This window comes from Pseudophryne corroboree, chromosome 11 (assembly GCF_028390025.1).
Source record: "Pseudophryne corroboree isolate aPseCor3 chromosome 11, aPseCor3.hap2, whole genome shotgun sequence".
Classification (NCBI taxonomy): Eukaryota; Metazoa; Chordata; class Amphibia; order Anura; family Myobatrachidae; genus Pseudophryne; species Pseudophryne corroboree.
The window spans coordinates 164,789,305-164,805,966 of record NC_086454.1 but is presented as its reverse complement, the minus strand read 5'-3'; the positions used below and the strand labels follow the sequence as shown (position 1 = coordinate 164,805,966).

General features: G+C 32.7%; 5 non-coding genes across 5 annotated transcripts; 4 read left to right on the top strand and 1 right to left on the bottom strand.

Moving 5' to 3' along the window:
* The first annotated feature begins 2,694 nt into the window (after nt 1-2,694).
* Nucleotides 2,695-2,768, top strand: TRNAT-CGU (transfer RNA threonine (anticodon CGU)). The gene has a single exon. It is a non-coding gene; the product is annotated as a tRNA-Thr (tRNA).
* A 559-nt stretch (nt 2,769-3,327) lies between these two features.
* Nucleotides 3,328-3,399, bottom strand: TRNAQ-UUG (transfer RNA glutamine (anticodon UUG)). The gene has a single exon. It is a non-coding gene; the product is annotated as a tRNA-Gln (tRNA).
* Nucleotides 3,400-6,058: 2,659 nt separating this feature from the next.
* On the top strand, nt 6,059-6,132 carry TRNAT-AGU (transfer RNA threonine (anticodon AGU)). The gene has a single exon. It is a non-coding gene; the product is annotated as a tRNA-Thr (tRNA).
* An 8,236-nt stretch (nt 6,133-14,368) lies between these two features.
* Nucleotides 14,369-14,442, top strand: TRNAT-AGU (transfer RNA threonine (anticodon AGU)). The gene has a single exon. It is a non-coding gene; the product is annotated as a tRNA-Thr (tRNA).
* Nucleotides 14,443-16,031: 1,589 nt separating this feature from the next.
* TRNAT-AGU (transfer RNA threonine (anticodon AGU)) lies at nt 16,032-16,105 on the top strand. Its single transcript has one exon. It is a non-coding gene; the product is annotated as a tRNA-Thr (tRNA).
* The last annotated feature ends 557 nt before the right edge of the window (nt 16,106-16,662 follow it).

Below are 16,662 nucleotides of genomic sequence, written 5' to 3'. Positions count from 1 at the left end.
TAGGTCCTACCGAGATTTGAACTCAGTTTACTGGATTCAAAGTCAAGTGTGCTAACCATTACAACATGGAACCCTCAACTGAGCAAAAACTTCTACTGAACTGAGCTCATCTTTTAAATGCAAAGAAAATAAATTCAAAACTTTATATATATATATGATTTCAAGTTTCTAATAAGCTCAGGGATGCAATAGGTGTTATGTAGAATATTTGTCTAAAACCAATGATAATATATAAAAAGTAACCTATTTTTAAAGGAGAAGATAGATACTAGAAACTTAAATGCCTAGGACCAATTTCAGTTGGAGCATCACCCCTTATGTTATCCTAGCATTGAATTGTCAATATTTCTGTATTGTCATATTTGCATATCAGCTGCTTACAATTGTTTCAAGCTTTATAACAGAGGACTGCCTTTTCTTATAGACCAAGGATGAAAGTCTCTTGTGAGTTAAGTCTGATTATGACATCACAATTTGTAAATGAAGGTATAGTATGATTACAGAGTGTAGACTGAACAAAAAGTGCTTTCCTATGGATTGGTTTGTATTTTCTTAAGCTTTTCATTCCAAAATGGGCTAGCATTCTCTATTTCCAAAGGGCACATTAAGCTACTTCCCCATTATATATATTTTTTGTGTTAAAAGTTATTTATACACAACTTGGTAAAGCATACTAAATTTAACACATAATGGATTACATCCTGTGATTATCTTTATCAACAATCTGTAAATGTATAAGAAAGATTGTGCATTAGATTTATCAGATTGATTTTGCTTAGAATTGCATTTACTCCTTGTCTAAATTGTCTATTTTTATACTATTATTAGATGCATTAATCTTTGTTGTTATCCTATCTAATCATTTTTTTTATTTTGCAATGTGGAAAGAAACTGGAGCACTTTTATGATACCAACGCTTCAAGTGACTCTGTGGCTTAAGCTGTTCATTGAAAAATTAAATGCTATGCAAACAAAATATGTTCTGTGCTTTGAGGTACATTTGCCAGTTTTGTGTTTGCTTCTAGCAACATATGTGGCCAGTTAGCTCAGTTGGTTAGAGGGTGGGGCTAGTAATGCCAAGGTCATGGGACCAATCCCTATATTGGCCAATTGCTTTTCTTGATGGACAAGAATGGAATAAGCTCATCGGTGTAGCATGAATACTTGAAAACATAATAGACACATATATCACAAAATCTGTTCAAAACCAGATCAGAAGCCTGCATGAGAGTCATCCTTTGGCTGTTGAAGATTTTTCTCTACATGGCTCATTGACTTTTGTCTCAAATAGTGCAATATGGCATACCTAAGATTTTCAAGGGCAAATGAATCAGTTATTATATTGCTGCTCAAACATAGAGGGCACTAGGTGTTACTAGAAGAAGAAGATATAATCTCCCCTCTCATTAGTGCACACTGAAGTAAAAAATTAAAATGGAGAATTTCTAAACACCAGATCACAAGTAATGGATCTCTACATTCTTATTGAATCTTTTCTTATTTCCAAATATTTGACATACTTCTGATTTGAAAAGTTTAAAAATGAGTTTAGACAAAGGACACCACTGAAGATGATGGAATTTATATGAATTGTAAATGAAGATTTGCAATACTCATACTTTGAATGAAAATGGAGCTTTAAACAAAATAAAAAATAATCAATGTTATGTCCCACCGAGATTTGAACTCGGATTACTAAATTCAAAGTCCAGAGGGCTAACCATTACACCATGGAACCCTCAACTGAACAATGTCTTCTACTGAACTGAGCTCATCTTTTAAATGCAAAGAAAAGAAATTCAATACTTTATATATATGATTTCAAGTTTCTAATAAGCTCAGGGATGCAATAAGTGTTATGTAGAATATTTGTCTAAAACCAATGATAATATATAAAAAGTAACCTATTTTTAAAGGAGAAGATAGATACTTTAAACCTAAATGCCTAGGACCAATTTCAGTTGGAGCATCACCCCTTATGTTATCCTAGCATTGAATTGACAGTTTTTCTGTATTGTCATATTTGCATATCAGCTGCTTACAATTGTTTCAAGCTTTATAACAGAGGACTGCCTTTTTTTATAGACCAAGGATAAAAGTCTCTTGTGAGTTAAGTCTGATTATGACATCACAATTTGTAAATTAAGCTATAGTATGATTACAGAGTGTAGACTGAACAAAAAGTGCTTTCCTATGGATCGAAGTTTGTATTTTCTTAAGCTTTGCATTCCAAAATGGGCTAGCATTCTCTATTCCCAAAGGGCACATTAAGCTACTTCCCCATTATATATTTTTTGTGTTAAAAGTTATTTATACACAACTTGGTAAAACATACTAAATTTAACACATAATGAATTACATCCTGAGATTATCTTTATCAACAATCTGTAAATGGATAAGAAAGATTGTGCATTAGATTTTTCAGATTGATTTTGCTTACATTTGTATTTACTCCCTGTCTAAATTGTCTATTTTTATACTATTATTAGATGCATTAATCTTTGTTGATATCCTATCTAATCATTTTTTATTTTGCAATGTGGAAAGAAACTGGAGCATTTTTATGATACCCACGCTTCAAGTGACTCTATGGCTTAAGCTGTTCCTTGAAAAATTAAATGCTATGCAAACAAAATATGTTCTGTGCTTTGAGGTACATTTGCCAGTTTTGTGTTTGCTTCCAGGGACGTCTGTGGCCAGTTAGCTCAGTTGGTTAGAGCGTGGCGATCGTAATGCCAAGGTCATGGGTTCGATCCCTGTATTGGCCACTTGCTTTTCTTGATGGACAAGAATGAAATAAGATCATCGGCGTAGCATGAATACTTGAAAACATAATAGACACATATATCACAAAATCTCTTCAAATCCATATCAGTAGACAGCATGAGTGTCATCCTTTGGCTGATGAAGATTTTTCTCTACATGGCTCATTGACTTTTGTCTCAATTCAGGCAATATGGCATACCTAAGATTTGCAAGGGCAAATTAGTCAGTTATTATATTGCTGCTCAAACAAAGAGGGCACTAGGTGTTACTAGAAGAAGAAGATATATTCTCCCCTCTCATTAGTGCACACTGAAGTAAAAAAAAATTAAAATGGAGAATTTCTAAACACCAGAGCACAAGTAATGGATCTCTACATTCTTATTGAATCTTTTCTTATTTCCAAATATTTGACATACTTCTGATTTGAAAAGTTTAAAATGAGTTTAGACAAAGGACACCACTGAAGATGATGGAATTTATATGAATTGTAAATAAAGATTTGCAATACTCATACTTTGAAAGAAAATGGAGCTTTAAACAAAAGGAAAAATAATCAACGTTAGGTCCCATCGAGATTTGAACTCGGATTACTGGATTCAAAGTCCAGAGTGCTAACCATTACACCATGGAACCCTCAACTGAGCAAAACCTTCTACTGAACTGAGCTCATCTTTTAAATGCAAAGAAAAGAAATTCAATACTTTATATATATGATTTCAAGTTTCTAATAAGCTCAGGGATGCAATAGGTATTATGTAGAATGTTTGTCTAAAACCAATGATAATATATAAAAAGTAACCTATTTTTAAAGGAGAAGATAAATACTAGAAACCCAAATGCCTAGGACCAATTTCAGTTGTAGCATCACCCCATATGTTATCCTAGCATTGAATTGACAGTTTTTCTGTATTGTCATATTTGCATATCAGCCGCTTACAATTGTTTCAAGCTTTATAACAGAGGACTGCCTTTTTTTATAGACCAAGGATAAAAGTCTCTTGTGAGTTAAGTCTGATTATGACAAAACAATTTGTAAATTAAGCTATAGTATGATTACAGAGTGTAGACTGAACAAAAGGTGCTTTCCTATGGAATTAAGTTTTTATTTTCTTAAGCTTTTCATTCCAAAATGGGCTAGCATTCTCTATTTCCAAAGGGCACATTAAGCTACTTCCCCATTATATATATTTTTTGTGTTAAAAGTTATTTATACACAACTTGGTAAAACATACTAAATTTAACACATAATGGATTACATCCTGGGATTATCTTTATCAACAATCTGTAAATGTATAAGAAAGTTTGTACATTAGATTTATCAGATTGATTTTGCGTAGAATTGCATTTACTCCTTGTCTAAATTGTCTATTTTTATACTATTATTAGATGCATTAATCTTTGTTGTTATCCTATCTAATCATTTTTTTTTATTTTGCAATGTGGAAAGAAACTGGAGCATTTTTCTTATACCCACACTTCAAGTGACTCTATGGCTTAAGCTGTTCATTGAAAAATTAAATGCTATGCAAACAAAATATGTTATGTGCTTTGAGGTACATTTGCTAGTTTTGTGTTTGCTTCTAGTAACATTTGTGGCCGGTTAGCTCAGTTGGTTATAGCGAAGCACTAGTTATGCCAAGGTCATGGGTTCGATTCCTTGTATTGGCAACTTGCTCTTCTTGATGGACAAGAATGGAATAAGCTCATCGGTGTAGCATGAGTGCTTGAAAACATAATAGACACATATATCACAAAATCTCTTCAAATCCATATCAGAAGCCAGTATGAGTGTCATCCTTTGGCTGATGAAGATTTTTCTCTACATGACTCATTGACTTTTGTCTCAAATCGAGCAATATGGCATACCTAAGATTTGCAAGGGCAAATTAATCAGTTATTATATTGCTGCTCAAACATAGAGGGCACTAGGTGTTACTAGAAGAAGAAAATATGTTCTCCCCTCTCATTAGTGCACACTGAAGTAAAAAAATGAAAATGGAGAATTTCTAAACACCAGAGCACAAGTAATGGATCTCTGCATTCTTATTGCATCTTTTCTTATTTTCAAATATTTGACATACTTCTGATTTGAAAAGTTTAAAGATTAGTTTAGACAAAGGACACCACTGAAGATGATGGAATTTATATGAATTGTAAATGAAGATTTGCAACACTCATACTTTGAATGAAAATGGAGCTTTAAACAAAAGGAAAAATAATCAACTTTAGGTCCCACCGATATTTGTACTCAGATTACTGGATTCAAAGTCCAGAGTGCTAACCATTACACCATGGAACCCTCGACTGAGCAAAGTCTTCTACTGAACTGAGCTAAGTCTTCTACTGAACTGAGCTCATCTTTTAAATGCAAAGAAAAGAAATTCAATACTTTATATATATATATATGATTTCAAGTTTCTAATACGTTCAGGGATGCAATAGGTGTTATGTAGAATATTTGTCTAAAACCAATGATAATATATAAAAAGTAACCTATTTTTAAAGGAGAAGATAGATACTAGAAACCTAAATGCCTAGGACCAATTTCAGTTGGAGCATCACCCCTTATGTTATCCTAGCATTGAATTATCAGTATTTCTGTATTGTCATATTTGCATATCAGCTGCTTACAATTGTTTCAAGCTTTATAACAGAGGACTGCCTTTTCTTATAGACCAAGGATGAAAGTCTTTTGTGAGTTAAGTCTGATTATGACATCAAATTTGAAAATTAGGCTGTAGTATGATTACAAAGTGTAGACTGAACAAAAAGTGCTTTCCTATGGATTGAGGTTTGTATTTTCTTAAACTTTTCATTCCAAAATGGGCTAGCATTCTCTATTTCCAAAGGGCACATTAAGCTACTTCCCCATTATATATATATATTTATTTTGTGTTTAAAGTTATTTATACACAACTTGGTAAAACATACTAAATTTAACACATAATGGATTACATCCTGGGATTATCTTTATCAACAATCTGTAAATGTATAAGAAAGATTGTGCATTAGATTTATCAGATTGATTTTGCTTAGAATTGCATTTACTCCTTGTCTAAATTGTCTATTTTTATACTATTATTAGATGCATTAATCTTTGTTGTTATCCTGTCTAATCATTTTTTTTATTTTGCAATGTGGAAAGAAACTGGAGCATTTTTATGATACCCACGCTTCAAGTGACTCTATGGCTTAAGATGTTCATTTAAAAATCAAATGCTATGCAAACTAAATATGTTCTGTGCTTTGAGGTACATTTGCCAGTTTTGTGTTTGCTACTAGTAGCATCTGTGGCCGGTTAGCTCAGTTGGTTAGAGTGTGTCGCTAGTAATGCCAAGAACATGGGTTCGATCCCTGTATTGGCCACTTGCTTTTTTTTGATGGACAAGAATGGAATAAGCTCATCGGTGTAGCATGAATACTTGAAAACATAATAGACACATATATCACAAAATCTGTTCAAAACCAGATCAGAAACCTGCATGAGAGTCATCCTTTGGCTGTTGAAGATTTTTCTCTACATGGCTCATTGACTTTTGTCTCAAATAGTGCAATATGGCATACCTAAGATTTTCAAGGGCAAATGAATCAGTTATTAGATTGCTGCTCAAACATAGAGGGCACTAGGTGTTACTAGAAGAAGAAGATATAATCTCCCCTCTCATTAGCGCACACTGAAATAAAAAATGAAAATGGAGAATTTCTAAACACCAGAGCACAAGTAATGGATCTCTGCATTCTTATTGCATCTTTTCTTATTTTCAAATATTTGACATACTTCTGATTTGAAAAGTTTAAAAATAAGTTTACACAAAGGACACCACTGAAGATGATGGAATTTATATGAATTGTAAATGAAGATTTGCAATACTCATACTTTGAATGAAAATGGAGCTTTAAACAAAAGGAAAAATTATCAACATTAGGTCCTACCGAGATTTGAACTCAGATTACTGGATTCAAAGTCAAGTGTGCTAACCATTACAACATGGAACCCTCAACTGAGCAAAGACTTCTACTGAACTGAGCTCATCTTTTAAATGCAAAGAAAATAAATTCAAAACTTTATATATATATATATGATTTCAAGTTTCTAATAAGCTCAGGGATGCAATAGGTGTTATGTAGAATATTTGTCTAAAACCAGTGATAATATATAAAAAGTAACCTATTTTTAAAGGAGAAGATAGATACTAGAAACCTAAATGCCTAGGACCAATTTCAGTTGGAGCATCACCCCTTATGTTATCCTAGCATTGAATTGACAGTTTTTCTGTATTGTCATATTTGCATATTAGCTGCTTACAATTGTTTCAAGCTTTATAACAGAGGACTGCCTTTTCTTATAGACCAAGGATGAAAGTCTCTTGTGAGTTAAGTCTGATTATGACATCACAATTTGTAAATTAAGCTATAGTATGATTACAGAGTGTAGACTGAACAAAAAGTGCTTTCCTATGGATTGGTTTGTATTTTCTTAAGGTTTTCATTCCAAAATGGGCTAGCATTCTCTATTTCCAAAGGGCACATTAAGCTACTTCCCCATTATATATATTTTTTGTGTTAAAAGTTATTTATACACAACTTGGTAAAACATACTAAATTTAACACATAATGGATTACATCCTGGGATTATCTTTATCAACAATCTGTAAATGTATAAGAAAGATTGTGCATTAGATTTATCAGATTGATTTTGCTTAGAATTGCATTTACTCCTTGTCTAAATTGTCTATTTTTATACTATTATTAGATGCATTAATCTTTGTTGTTATCCTATCTAATCATTTTTTTTATTTTGCAATGTGGAAAGAAACTGGAGCACTTTTATGATACCAACGCTTCAAGTGACTCTGTGGCTTAAGCTGTTCATTGAAAAATTAAATGCTATGCAAACAAAATATGTTCTGTGCTTTGAGGTACATTTGCCAGTTTTGTGTTTGCTTCTAGCAACATCTGTGGCCAGTTAGCTCAGTTGGTTGGAGGGTGGGGCTAGTTATGTCAAGGTCATGGGTTCGTTCCCTCTATTGGCCACTTGCTTTTCTTGATGGACAAGAATGGAATAAGCTCATCGGTGTAGCATGAATACTTGAAAACATAATAGACACATATATCACAAAATCTCTTCAAAACCAGATCAGAAGCCTGCATGAGTGTCATCCTTTGGCTGTTGAAGATTTTTCTCTACATGGCTCATTGACTTTTGTCTCAAATCGAGCAATATGGCATACCTAAGATTTGCAAGGGCAAATTAATCAGTTATTATATTGCTGCTCAAACATAGAGGGCACTAGGTGTTACTAGAAGAAGATATGTTCTCCCCTCTCATTAGTGCACACTGTAGTAAAAAAAAATTAAAATGGAGAATTTCTAAACACCAGAGCGCAAGTAATGGATCTCTGCATTCTTATTGCATCTTTTCTTATTTTCAAATATTTGACATACTTCTGATTTGAAAAGTTTAAAAATTAGTTTACACAAAGGACACCACTGAAGATGATGGAATTTATTTGAATTGTAAATGAAGATTTGCAATACTCATACTTTGAATGAAAATGGAGCTTTAAACAAAAGGAAAAATAATCAACATTAGGTCCCACTGAGATTTGAACTCAGATTACTGGTTTCAAAGTCCAGTGTGCTAACCATTACAACATGGAAACCTCAACTAAGCAAAGAATTCTACTGAACTGAGCTCATCTTTTAAATGCAAAGAAAATAAATTCAAAACTTTATATATATATGATTTCAAGTTTCTAATAAGCTCAGGGATGCAATAGGTGTTATGTAGAATATTTGTCTAAAACAAATGATAATATATAAAAAGTTACCTATTTTTAAAGGAGAAGATAGATACTAGAAACCTAAATGCCTGGGACCAATTTCAGTTGGTGCATCACCCCTTATGTTATCCTAGCATTGAATTGACAGTTTTTCTGCATTGTCATATTTGCATATCAGCTGCTTACAATTGTTTCAAGCTTTACAACAGAGGACTGCCTTACTTATAGACCAAGGATGAAAGTCTCTTGTGAGTTAAGTCTGATTATGACATCACAATTTATAAATTAAGCTATAGTATGATTACAGAGTGTAGACTGAACAAAAATGCTTTCCTATGGATTGAAGTTTGTATTTTCTTAAGCTTTTCATTTCAAAATGGGCTAGCATTCTCTATTTCCAAAGGGCACATTAAGCTACTTCCCCATTATATATATATTTTGTGTTAAAAGTTATTTATACACAACTTGGTAAAACATACTAAATTTAACACATAATGGATTACATCCTGGGATTATCTTTATCAACAATCTGTAAATGTATAAGAAAGATTGTGCATTAGATTTATCAGATTGATTTTGCTTAGAATTGCATTTACTCCTTGTCTAAATTGTCTATTTTTATACTATTATTAGATGCATTAATCTTTGTTGTTATCCTATCTAATCATTTTTTTTATTTTGCAATGTGGAAAGAAACTGGAGCATTTTTATGATACCTACGCTTCAAGTGACTCTGTGGCTTAAACTGTTCATTGAAAAATTAAATGCTATGCAAACAAAATATGTTCTGTGATTTGAGGTACATTTGCCAGTTTTGTGTTTACTACTAGTAACACCTTTGGCCAGTTAGCTTAGTTGGTTAGAGGGTGGGGCTAGTAATGCCAAGGTCATGGGTTCGATCCCTCTATGGCCGCATGCTTTTCTTGATGGACAAGAAAGGAATAAGCTCATCGGTATAGCATGAATACTTGAAAACATAATAGACACATATATCACAAAATCTCTTCAAAACCAGATCAGAAACCTGCATGAGTGTCATGCTTTGGCTGTTGAAGATTTTTCTCTACATGGCTCATTGACTTTTGTCTCATTTAGAGCAATATGGCATACCTAAGATTTTCAAGGGCAAATGAATTAGTTATTATATTGCTGCTCAATCATAGAGGGCACTAGGTGTTACTAGAAGAAGAAGATATCTTCTCCCCTCTCATTAGTGCACACTGAAGTAAAAAATGAAAATGGAGAATTTCTAAACACCAGAGCACAAGTAATGGATCTCTGCATTCTTATTGCATCTTTTCTTATTTTCAAATATTTGACATACTTCTGATTTGAAAAGTTTAAAAATTAATTTACACAAAGGACACCACTGAAGATGATGGAATTTATTTGAATTGTAAATGAAGATTTGCAATACTCATACTTTGAATGAAAATGGAGCTTTAAACAAAAGGAAAAATAATCAACATTAGGTCCCACTGAGATTTGAACTCAGATTACTGGATTCAAAGTCCAGTGTGCTAACCATTACAACATGGAAACCTCAACTAAGCAAAGAATTCTACTGAACTGAGCTCATCTTTTAAATGCAAAGAAAATAAATTCAAAACTTTATATATATATGATTTCAAGTTTCTAATAAGCTCAGGGATGCAATAGGTGTTATGTAGAATATTTGTCTAAAACAAATGATAATATATAAAAAGTTACCTATTTTTAAAGGAGAAGATAGATACTAGAAACCTAAATGCCTGGGACCAATTTCAGTTGGTGCATCACCCCTTATGTTATCCTAGCATTGAATTGACAGTTTTTCTGCATTGTCATATTTGCATATCAGCTGCTTACAATTGTTTCAAGCTTTACAACAGAGGACTGCCTTACTTATAGACCAAGGATGAAAGTCTCTTGTGAGTTAAGTCTGATTATGACATCACAATTTATAAATTAAGCTATAGTATGATTACAGAGTGTAGACTGAACAAAAATGCTTTCCTATGGATTGAAGTTTGTATTTTCTTAAGCTTTTCATTTCAAAATGGGCTAGCATTCTCTATTTCCAAAGGGCACATTAAGCTACTTCCCCATTATATATATATTTTGTGTTAAAAGTTATTTATACACAACTTGGTAAAACATACTAAATTTAACACATAATGGATTACATCCTGGGATTATCTTTATCCACAATCTGTAAATGTATAAGAAAGATTGTGCATTAGATTTATCAGATTGATTTTGCTTAGAATTGCATTTACTCCTTGTCTAAATTGTCTATTTTTATACTATTATTAGATGCATTAATCTTTGTTGTTATCCTATCTAATCATTTTTTTTATTTTGCAATGTGGAAAGAAACTGGAGCATTTTTATGATACCTACGCTTCAAGTGACTCTGTGGCTTAAACTGTTCATTGAAAAATTAAATGCTATGCAAACAAAATATGTTCTGTGATTTGAGGTACATTTGCCAGTTTTGTGTTTACTTCTAGTAACACCTTTGGCCAGTTAGCTTAGTTGGTTAGAGGGTGGTGCTAGTAATGCCAAGGTCATGGGTTCGATCCCTCTATGGCCGCATGCTTTTCTTGATGGACAAGAATGGAATAAGCTCATCGGTGTAGCATGAATACTTGAAAACATAATAGACACATATATCACAAAATCTCTTCAAAACCAGATCAGAAACCTGCATGAGTGTCATGCTTTGGCTGTTGAAGATTTTTCTCTACATGGCTCATTGACTTTTGTCTCATATAGAGCAATATGGCATACCTAAGATTTTCAAGGGCAAATGAATTAGTTATTATATTGCTGCTCAATCATAGAGGGCACTAGGTGTTACTAGAAGAAGAAGATATCTTCTCCCCTCTCATTAGTGCACACTGAAGTAAAAAATGAAAATGGAGAATTTCTAAACACCAGAGCACAAGTAATGGATCTCTGCATTCTTATTGCATCTTTTCTTATTTTCAAATATTTGACATACTTCTGATTTGAAAAGTTTAAACATTAGTTTACACAAAGGACACCACTGAAGATTATGGATTTTATATGAATTGTAAATGAAGATTTGCAATACTCATACTTTGAATGAAAATGGAAACAAAAGGAAAAATAATCAACATTAGATCCCATCGAGATTTGACCTCAGATTACTGGATTCAAAGTCCAGAGTGCTAACCATTACACCATGGAACCCTCAACCGAGCATAGTCTTCTACTGAACTGAGCTCATCTTTTAAATGCAAAGAAAATAAATTCAATAATTTATATATATGATTTCAAGTTTCTAATAAGCTCAGGGATGCAATAGGTGTTATGTAGAATATTTGTCTAAAACCAATGATAATATATAAAAAGAAACCTATTTTGAAAGGAGAAGATAGATACTAGAAACCTAAATGCCTAGGACCAATTTCAGTTGGACCATAACCCCATATGTTATCCTAGCATTGAATTGACAGTTTTTCTGTATTGTCATATTTGCATATAAGCTGCTTACAATTGTTTCAAGCTTTATAACAGAGAACTGCCTTTTTATAGACCAAGGATGAAAGTCTCTTGTGAGTTAAGTCTGATTATGACATCACAATTTGTAAATTAAGCTATAGTATGATTACAGAGTGTAGACTGAACAAAAAGTGCTTTCCTATGGATTGAAGTTTTTATTTTCTTAAGCTTTTCATTCCAAAACGGGCTAGCATTCTCTATTTCCAAAGGGCACATGAAGCTACTTCCCCATTATATATTTTTCGTGTTAAAAATTATTTATACACAACTTGGTAAAACATACTAAATTTAACACATAATGGATTACATCCTGGGATTATCTTTATCAACAATCTGTAAATGTTTAAGAAAGATTGTGCATTAGATTTATCAGATTGATTTTGCTTAGAATTGCATTTACTCCTTGTCTAAATTGTCTATTTTTATACTATTATTAGATATATTAATCTTTGTTGTTATCCTATCTAATCATTTTTTTATGTTGCAATGTGGAAAGAAACTGGAGAATTTTTATGATATCCACGCTTCAAGTGACTCTATGGCTTAAGCGATGTTCCTTGAAAAATTAAATGCTATGCAAACAAAATATGTTCTGTGCTTTGAGGTACATTTGCCAGTTTTGTGTTTGCATCTAGTAACATCCGTGGCCGGTTAGCTCAGTTGGTTAGAGCGTGGCGTTAGTAATGCCAAGTTCATGGGTTTTATCGCTGTATTGACCACTTGCTTTTCTTGATGGACAAGAATGGAATAAGCTCATCGGTGTAGTATGAATACTTGAAAACATAATAGACACATATATCACAAAATCTCTTCAAATCCATATCAGAAGCCAGCATGAGTGTCATCCTTTGGCTGATGAAGATTTTTCTCTACATGTCTCATTGACTTTTGTCTCAAATCGAGCAATATGGCATACCTAAGATTTGCAAGGGCAAATTAATCAGTTATTATATTGCTGCTCAAACATAGAGGGCATAAGTTGTTACTAGAAGAAGAAGATATGTTCTTCCCTCTCATTAGTGCACACTGAAGTAAAAAAAATGAAAATGGAGAATTTCTAAACACCAGAGCACAAGTAATGGATCTCTGCATTCTTAATGCATCTTTTCTTATTTCCAAATATTTGACTTACTTCTGATTTGAAAAGTTTAAAAATGAGTTTAGACAAAGGACACCACTGAAGATGATGGAATTTATATGAATTGTAAATGAAGATTTGCAATACTCATACTTTGAATGAAAATGGAGCTTTAAACAAAAGGAAAAATGATCAACGTTAGGTCCCACCGAGATTTGAATTTGGATAACTGGATTCAAAGTCCAGAGGGCTAACCATTACACCATGGAAGCCTCAACTGAGCAAAGTCTTCTACTGAGCTGATCTCATCTTTTAAATGCAAAGAAAAGAAATTCAATACTTTATATACATGATTTCAAGTTTCTAATAAGCTCAGGGATGCAATAAGTACTATGTAGAATATTTGTCCAAAACCAATGATAATATATAAAAAGTAACCTATTTTTAAAGGAGAAGATAGATACTAGAAACCTAAATGCCTAAGACCGATTTCAGTTGGAGCATCACCCCTTATGTTATCCTAGCATTGAATTGACAGTTTTTCTGTATTGTCATATTTGCATATAAGCTGCTTACAATTGTTTCAAGCTTTATAACAGAGGACTGCCTTTTCTATAGACCAAGGATGAAAGTCTCTTGTGAGTTAAGTCTGATTATGACATCACAATTTATAAATTAAGCTATAGAATGATTGCAGAGTGTAGACTGAACAAAAAGTGCTTTCCTATGGATTGAAGATTGTATTTTCTTAAGCTTTTCATTCCAAAATGGGCTAGCATTTTCTATTTCCAAAGGGCCCATTAAGCTACTTCCCCATTATATATATTTTTTTGTGCTAAAAGTTATTAATACACAACTTGGTAAAACATACTAAATTTAACACATAATGGATTACATCCTGGGATTATCTTTATCAACAATCTGTAAATGTATAAGAAAAAATGTGCATTAGATTTATCAGATTGATTTTGCTTAGAATTGCATTTACTCCTTGTCTAAATTGTCTATTTTTATACTATTATTAGATGCACTAATCTTTGTTGTTATCATATCTAATCATTTTTTTATGTTGCAATGTGGAAAGAAACTGGAGCATTTTTATGATACCCACGCTTCAAGTGACTCTATGGCTTAAGCTGTTCCTTGAAAAATTAAATGCTATGCAAACAAAATATGTTCTGTGCTTTGAGGTATATTTGCCAGTTTTGTGTTTGCTTCTAGTAATGTCTGTGGCTGGTTAGCTCAGTTGGTTAGAGCGTGGTGCTAGTAATGCCAAGTTCATGGGTTTGATCCCTGTATTGGCCAATTACTTTTCTTGATGGACAAGAATGGAATAAGCTCATCGGTGTAGCATGAATACTTGAAAACATAATAGACACATATATCACAAAATCTCTTTAAATCCATATCAGAAGCCAGCATGAGTGTCATCCTTTGGCTGATGAAGATTTTTCTCTTCATGTCTCATTGACTTTTGTCTCAAATCGAGCAATTTGGAATACCTAAGATTTGCAAGGGCAAATTAGTCAGTTATTATATTGCTGCTCAAACATAGAGGGCACTAGGTGTTACTAGAAGAAGAAGATATGTTCTCCCCTCTCATTAGTGCACACTGAAGTAAAAAAAATGAAAGTGGAGAATTTCTAAACACCAGAGCACAAGTAATGGGTCTCTGCATTCTTATTGCATCTTTTCTTATTTCCAAATATTTTACTTACTTCTGATTTGAAAAGTTTAAAAATGAGTTTAGACAAAGGACACCACTGAAGATGATGGAATTTATATGAATTGTAAATGAAGATTTGCAATACTCATACTTTGAATGAAAATGGAGCTTTAAACAAAAGGAAAAATGATCAACGTTAGGTCCCACCGAGATTTGAATTTGGATAACTGGATTCAAAGTCCAGAGGGCTAACCATTACACCATGGAAGCCTCAACTGAGCAAAGTCTTCTACTGAGCTGATCTCATCTTTTAAATGCAAAGAAAGAAATTCAATACTTTATATACATGATTTCAAGTTTCTAATAAGCTCAGGGATGCAATAGGTACTATGTAGAATATTTGTCCAAAACCAATGATAATATATAAAAAGTAACCTATTTTTAAAGGAGAAGATAGATACTAGAAACCTAAATGCCTAAGACCGATTTCAGTTGGAGCATCACCCCTTATGTTATCCTAGCATTGAATTGACAGTTTTTCTGTATTGTCATATTTGCATATAAGCTGCTTACAATTGTTTCAAGCTTTATAACAGAGGACTGCCTTTTTTATAGACCAAGGATGAAAGTCTCTTGTGAGTTAAGTCTGATTATGACATCACAATTTATAAATTAAGCTATAGAATGATTGCAGAGTGTAGACTGAACAAAAAGTGCTTTCCTATGGATTGAAGATTGTATTTTCTTAAGCTTTTCATTCCAAAATGGGCTAGCATTCTCTATTTCCAAAGGGCCCATTAAGCTACTTCCCCATTATATATATTTTTTTGTGCTAAAAGTTATTAATACACAACTTGGTAAAACATACTAAATTTAACACATAATGGATTACATCCTGGGATTATCTTTATCAACAATCTGTAAATGTATAAGAAAAATTGTGCATTAGATTTATCAGATTGATTTTGCTTAGAATTGCATTTACTCCTTGTCTAAATTGTCTATTTTTATACTATTATTAGATGCACTAATCTTTGTTGTTATCATATCTAATCATTTTTTTATGTTGCAATGTGGAAAGAAACTGGAGCATTTTTATGATACCCACGCTTCAAGTGACTCTATGGCTTAAGCTGTTCCTTGAAAAATTAAATGCTATGCAAACAAAATATGTTCTGTGCTTTGAGGTACATTTGCCAGTTTTGTGTTTGCTTCTAGTAGCGTCTGTGGCTGGTTAGCTCAGTTGGTTAGAGCTTGGTGCTAGTAATGCCAAGGTCATGGGTTCGATCCTTGTATTGGCTACTTGCTTTTCTTGATGGACAAGAATTTAATAAGCTCATCGGTGTAGCATGAATACTTGAAAACATAATAGACACATATATCACATAATCTCTTCAAATCCATATTAGAAGCATGCATCAGTGTCATCCTTTTGCTGATTAAGATTTTTCTCTACATGGCTCATTGTCTTTTGTCTCAAATCGAGCAATATGGCATACCTAAGATTTGCAAGGGCAAATTAATTGGTTATTATATTGCTGCTCAAACATAGAGGGCACTAGGTGTTACTAGAAGAAGAAGATATGTTCTCCCCTCTCATTAGTGCACACTGAAGTAAAAAAATGAAAATGGAGAATTTCTAAACACCAGAGCACAAGTAATGGATCTCTGCATTCTTATTGCATCTTTTCTTATTTTCAAATATTTGACATACTTCTGATTTGAAAAGTTTAAAAATTAGTTTAGACAAAGGACACCACTGAAGATGATGGAATTTATATGAATTGTCAATGAAGATTTGCAATACTCATACTTTGAATGAAAATGGAGCTTTAAACAAAAGGAAAAATAATCAACAT